This window comes from Stenella coeruleoalba, assembly GCF_951394435.1.
Source record: "Stenella coeruleoalba genome assembly, chromosome: 13".
NCBI classification, from domain to species: Eukaryota; Metazoa; Chordata; class Mammalia; order Artiodactyla; family Delphinidae; genus Stenella; species Stenella coeruleoalba.
Genome location: NC_137159.1, coordinates 55906743 through 55912742, shown reverse-complemented (window position 1 = coordinate 55912742; position 6000 = coordinate 55906743). Strand labels below are relative to the sequence as shown.

Sequence of the window (6000 nt, the reverse complement as noted above, 5' to 3'; positions counted from 1 at the left end):
CTGTAGAAATAGAAGTGAGGGAAACCACCGGGAGGAAAAAGCACAGCGGGAGAAGCCAGGCCAAATGACAACTGTTTCTTTCCACCAGGAAATCATCTTTTGAGATCTTTCTTTCCTCATATCTGGAGATTTCTGGATATTGTAAATAGAGGGCCCTGTTCCCCTGTGTCTTCTCTGTGTAGGGTTTCCTCTGTGTTTGTGTGCAACGGGTGGAGGACGGCTTCCTAATTGGGACCTGTCTCAGGTGGAATAAGAAGATTCAAGACAAGAGGGTTGGTCCATGTTTGCCCAACTTCCCATCATCCTTCTTCCAGCTAATCAAAAGGTAAACGCGATCCTGTGGGCAGATGCTGTAGCACAGATCTCTCCAGACCAGACCGGGAAGAACAGATATCGCAAGACAGGAATGGCGCAAAAGGGTCCAGAGGCATGAATCCAGCCAGAGTTTGTTCTGGTGTCTCCTAATTTCATTCCCACATTGGCTCTGGAACAATTCCTCTGGTCCTGCAACTCCCCTTTCCCTCTCGACTCCGAAGTCCCCTGCAAACCCTTTAGATCTGCCCTGGAGAGGGAACTGGGATCTGACAGCAGAGGAAAGCCATAAACCAGGGGCGCCCAACCTTCCCCTATGATCTGCATGGTGTTTATCAAGTCCTCACCCTTGAAGTCATTTGTGGTGCTCTCTGCTTTACTGAAGAAAAATGGATTTTGCCTCAATTCCTGATTCCTGTTTAAATATTTAGTTTAATCAGCACAGGCCCAAGTGCCTTTTCCATTTCCCCTGGTGCCTGGGAGCCACGCTGACACCAGCATCATAAAAAATGCATCAGATCCCAGCAACATGCCACTGGCTGGGAGTCGCTCCATCCCTCAAGTCTCAGGGACTGGCCTCTGCTGCAGCTGCTTTGAGAGAAGCTGGGCTACCATACAGAAGTCAGTGGAGCTTTGAAAGCTTCACCTCAAATCTTCTCCTGGAGGCAGTGATTGTGACAGGCAAGCAGCCCCCACTCCAGCCCAGATGTGAGGGGCCTTGTGGAGGTGCGAGGGGGTGTGTGTTGGTGGGGAGAGTGGAAGAGGTGGGAACACCAAGGCCACAGAGTCTTCAGACTCTGCCTTTGAAGTTGCTCTGACCTGGGTCCAACATAGGTTCTGTGTGAGTGTGGAGCAGAGACCGGGGACACCTGACGTGAGGAAGCAGCCAGGTTCAAGGGCACAGGAAGGAGACTCTGTGAAATGCTGGAGCCTTCTCTCTTCCCTTGGCTTCCAGAATTCTGGCTCCTAATGTGGGCTCCACCCTCTATTCCATGAACACAGTCTAAATTTCACCCACTAAACCAGAAGCCTGTCGGGGATGGAGGGGAGTCAGGACTTCCAGCGGATGGACACTTGGTCTCCTCTTACAGAAAACAACCAATGATAGGATTTGGCTGGATGGGTCCTGGGCATCCTTTGCCAAAACCTCAAAAAGCTTATACTGCCTCTAGGTGCCCTTTCTTTGGAGCCAGGTCCTCAGCGCTCTGATCTGGGCAATTGAACGGGAAACATCGCATCAGTTGCCACTAATAATATGGTCCTGTCCTGGCTTTGTAAAAGAAGCTCCTTGGGGCAACTCTGTACTACTCATGTTTTTTCCTCCAAAACTTCACAGAGATAAAAGGAAACATAAATAACGATTTATTTATCCGGGAATTCAAAGTTTTGCTTTGAGCCCTCCAACATTTTCTATCCTTTTTGAAATTAAGATGCAGATAACTTCCCTCAGTCTCTTTTATTTTATTTTTTTAATTAATTAATTAATTTATTTTATTTATGTTTGGCTGTGTTAGGTCTTTGTTGCTGTGTGTGGGCTTTCTGTAGTTGCGGCGAGGGGGGGCTACTCTTCGTTGCAGTGCACAGGCTTCTCATTGCGATGGCTTCTCTTGTTGCAGAGCACGGGCTCTAGGCGCATGGGCTTCAGTAGTTGTGGCGCATGGGCTTCAGTAATTATGGCACACGGGCTCAGTAGTTGTGGCACACAGGCTTAGCTGCTCCGCGGCATGTGGGATCTTCCCGGAGCAGGGATTAAACCCGTGTCCCCTGCATTGGCAGGTGGACTCTTAACCACTGCACCACCAGGGAAGTCCCTCAGTCTCTTTTAGAAAGGGCAGCAGCTAGAAACCTATGGATAAAGATAAAAGGAGCTGATGAAAGGAGCAAATTCTAGTCTCCATCCCTCAGTCTGGGGGGGTTCGTGAGCCCCCCTCTGTGCTTTTGGAGTCATCTACACCGTAGGATGTCTAAGGCCAGAACCCTACCAATTTTTTTCCAGCTGCCTAGGATTTCGACAGTCAGAAACCACCAAAAGAAAAGATGGCAGGGGAGTCGGTCTCTGAAGACCACCATCTTGCCAGATCCAGTGGTCGATTGGTTGCTCTGGTTTATCACTGTTGGGCCCCTCCCTTTGTCACATGGCTCCTGGAACCTGTACTCTACTCGTCAGGCTTTTTTCCTAGTTCCTTAATTGCTCCCTCAGTCCCCCTTTGCGGCTCTCCTCTCCTGATCACTGCTTGAATAGTTCTCAATCTTGGTTGCCCATTAAAATCATCTGAGGAGGGACTTCCCTGGTGGTGCAGTGGTTAAGAATCCACCTGCCAATGCAGGGAACACGGGTTCGAGCCCTGGGCCGGGAAGATCCCGACATGCCACAGAGCAACTAAGCCCGTGCACCACAACTACTGAAGCCCGGTGCCTAGAGCCCGTGCTCCGCAACAGGAGAAGCCCACGCACCGCAATGAAGAGTAGCCCCTGCTTGCCGCAACTGGAGAAAGCCTGTGTGCAGCAATGAAGACCCAACGCAGCCAAAACTAAAAAATAAATTTTAAAAAATAAATTTATTAAAAAAATCACCTGAGGATTTTTTTCTCTTAACTGAAAATCATGGTCAACTCCAAGCTAATTAAATCAGGATCTCTGGGGGTGGGGCCTGGGTATTATAATAGCAGTTTCCTTGGTGCAGCCAAGGTGCAGAACTGACCTCTGCCCTCAATGCTGGCTTGCCCCAGGGTTCAGGCTTCTATGCTCTTTGCCATCTATACTCTCTCCCACGTGATCTGACCAGTCCCCAGCTTCACAGAGTTTCTACATAGTGGTGACTCCCAGATTGCATTTTTAGCCTGGGCCTCTCTGCTGAGCTCCAGAGCCCAGACCCAGCTGTCTATTCGAAACAGATATCTACAAGCACTTGAAAGTACTAATGTTCATGGATTTGGCCCTCTCGTCTCCTACATCCAACCCTTCAGCCAGGGCTATTGGCTCTATCTTAAAAATATATCTTTATTAGCCATGACGGCTATCATTCTATTCCAAGCCTTTGTCACCTCTCTCTCAAAGTATGTTAGCCTCCTAACAAGCCTCTGTGTTTCCATTCCCCTCAGTCCATCCTCTGTACAGCAGCCCAAGTGACGTTTGGTGTCTTTGGGGTTTATTTTTGTGTGTGAACTTTTCAGGAGGCTTTATTTCAGGTCATGATATTATAGGCAGCATCACTTATAACCAAGACACTTTATTTAACATGAAAAAATGCAGTAAGTGGCTCATATTCATGGAATTCACTGGTCTTACCATGTTCCCCATGACCAAGATGTAGTTCTTGGTCTGAACTTGGTTCAGAACTTGGTTCTTGGGCTTCCCTGGTGGCGCAGTGGTTGAGGGTCCGCCTGCCGATTCAGGGGACACGGATTCGTGCCCCAGTCCGGGAAGATCCCACGTGCCGCGGAGCGGCTGGGCCCGTGAGCCATGGCCCATGAGCCTGCGCGTCCAGAGCCTGTGCTCCGCGGCGGGAGAGGCCACAACAGTGAGAGGCCTGCGTACCGCAAAAAAAAAAAAAAAAAAAAAAAAAAAAGAACTTGGTTCTTGTAGCTGAAAGAAAGGTGAATGGCCTAGGAAAAACTCAGTGACAGTATTGGATGTAAGGGGAACTAAGTACAGCCTACATGACAAGATGTTGTCCAATATGATTTGGTATAGGATTTTAAAAGGTAGCCAGTGTATGTTGCCATTACATACAGGTCTCAGTACCACAGTTTGAGCTGGAAGGGGTCTCTCTCACTATTATGCCAAATGAAACACAGGAGGAGTTTTGGTTTTCCATCATATAAACTTTGGATTGGTAAGGTTTGAATTCCTAGTGCCCAGGGAGGTTTGATGCCTCCAGAGAACACAGTCATGCTTTTTTGTTATTTTGGCCAAGGCAGCTTAGTTCCCTGACCAGGGATCAACCCGAGCCCCCTGCAGTGGAAGCGCAGAGTCTTAACCGCTGGACTGTCATAGAAGTCCCCAGTCATGCTTTTTTTTTTTTTGCGGTACGCGGGCCTCTCACTGTTGTGGCCTCTCCCGTTGCGGAGCACAGGCTCCGGACGCACAGGCTCAGCGGCCATGGCTCACGGGCCCAGCCACTCCGCGGCATGTGGGATCTTCCCGGACCGGGGCACGAACCCGTGTCCCCTGCATCAGCAGGCGGACTCTCAACCTCTGCGCCACCAGGGAAGCCCTCCAGTCATGCTTTATTGAATTGGAAGTCAAGACTAGCCCCTTTCTACTTTGTGTTCTTCATATTCCAGTTGATCTTTTTAAAACATAAATCAGATCCCTGTTACTCCTGTGTTAAAAACCTTTCCATTATACTTAGAACAAAATTCAAACACTTTACCGTGGCCTCCTAGGCCCTACATGATTGGACCCTGCTCACTTCCCTGATCTCATCTCCTACCTCCACTGGCCTTCCTAGGTCACGATCAGGTCAGGCTGAGTCTTGATTTGGGGACTTGGCACTTGCTGTTCCTTTGTCCTGGCATGTTGCTCCCCACATGTCCCAGTAGTTCACTTCATCCCATCATTAGGTCTCTTTTGAGTTCTTATGTCCAAGAGGCCTTCCCTGACCACCATCATAACTTTTTGTTTCTTTATCCGGATTTACTTTCTGTAGGACATTTATGATTGTATACTAGCATATCTATGGATTGATTTACTTGGTCATTCTCTGTCTTCTCCACTAGAATATAAGCTCCAGGGAGACAGGTGCTTTGTCTATCTTTTTTTTTTTTTTTTTTTTTTTGCTTTGTCTATCTTGTTCACTGGTGTATCCTCAATGCCTTTAACAGTACTCATTATCTACTTGTTGAATGAAAAGGGCACTTTTGTAGACGAGACTTCTATTCTTGGTAGCCTCCACCCTACTCCCAGAGTGCTTCCTGACAAACACAATTAAGGGGTTAAAAGGTGCATTACCTTATTGGTAATCTGCTGTTGCTCATGGGAATGTGTGATAGCTCACAGGTGTGATGGGGAAGAAAAAAATGGGGGGATGCTTACACTGGCACTTAGCTGAGGGGCATCGCCTCTGGGTGTTCCTTTCTCTTAGCACTACTAAGCCAACCATGTCAGCCAGAAGGAGAGACAAACCAAGATGAGATAAATTGAGCTCTAAAGGATCTGAGCAGGACTTAAGTGGAGCGGTGCTGGGCCCTCTTCTCCCTATGTATCTCTCTTTTATTCAGCTTAGTCTCTGTATGTCCCTTAGTCTCTGTATATAGTGCTCAGTGTTTCCTGGCTGAATCTATGTTTACTTAAAATCAAGGGGTGGTTACCGTCTGTATGAGTTTCCTAGGGCTGCCGCAACAAATTACCACAACCTGGGTGGCTTCAAACAACAGATATTTATTCCCTCATGGTTCTGAAGGCCAGAAGCCAGAAATGAAGGTGCCAGAAAACTTAGTTCTTTCTGGGGGCTTTGACGGAGAATCTATTCCACGCCTCTTCTCCAATATCTGTTGGTTGCTGGCAGTCTTTGGCATTGCCTTGGCTTATAGCTCAGAACCCCAGTCTTTGCCTCTACCTTCACACGCCTTCTCCTCTTCACTCTGTGTCCTCTCTTCTTCTGTTTCACACAAGGACACTTGTCGTTGGATATAGGGACAATCCTAATTCAGGATGATCTTACCTCCAGATCATTAATTTCATCTG

The 6000-nt window shown here is 48.0% G+C and overlaps 1 protein-coding gene across 1 annotated transcript in view; it reads left to right on the top strand.

Moving 5' to 3' along the window:
* The first annotated feature begins 311 nt into the window (after window positions 1-311).
* Window positions 312-6000, top strand: part of MTA3 (metastasis associated 1 family member 3) — a 164109-nt gene continuing 158420 nt past the window's right edge. The window contains exon 1 of the mRNA XM_079940383.1: window positions 312-325. The gene's annotated coding sequence lies outside the window, so the exon portion shown is untranslated. The remainder of the gene's footprint in view (window positions 326-6000) is intronic.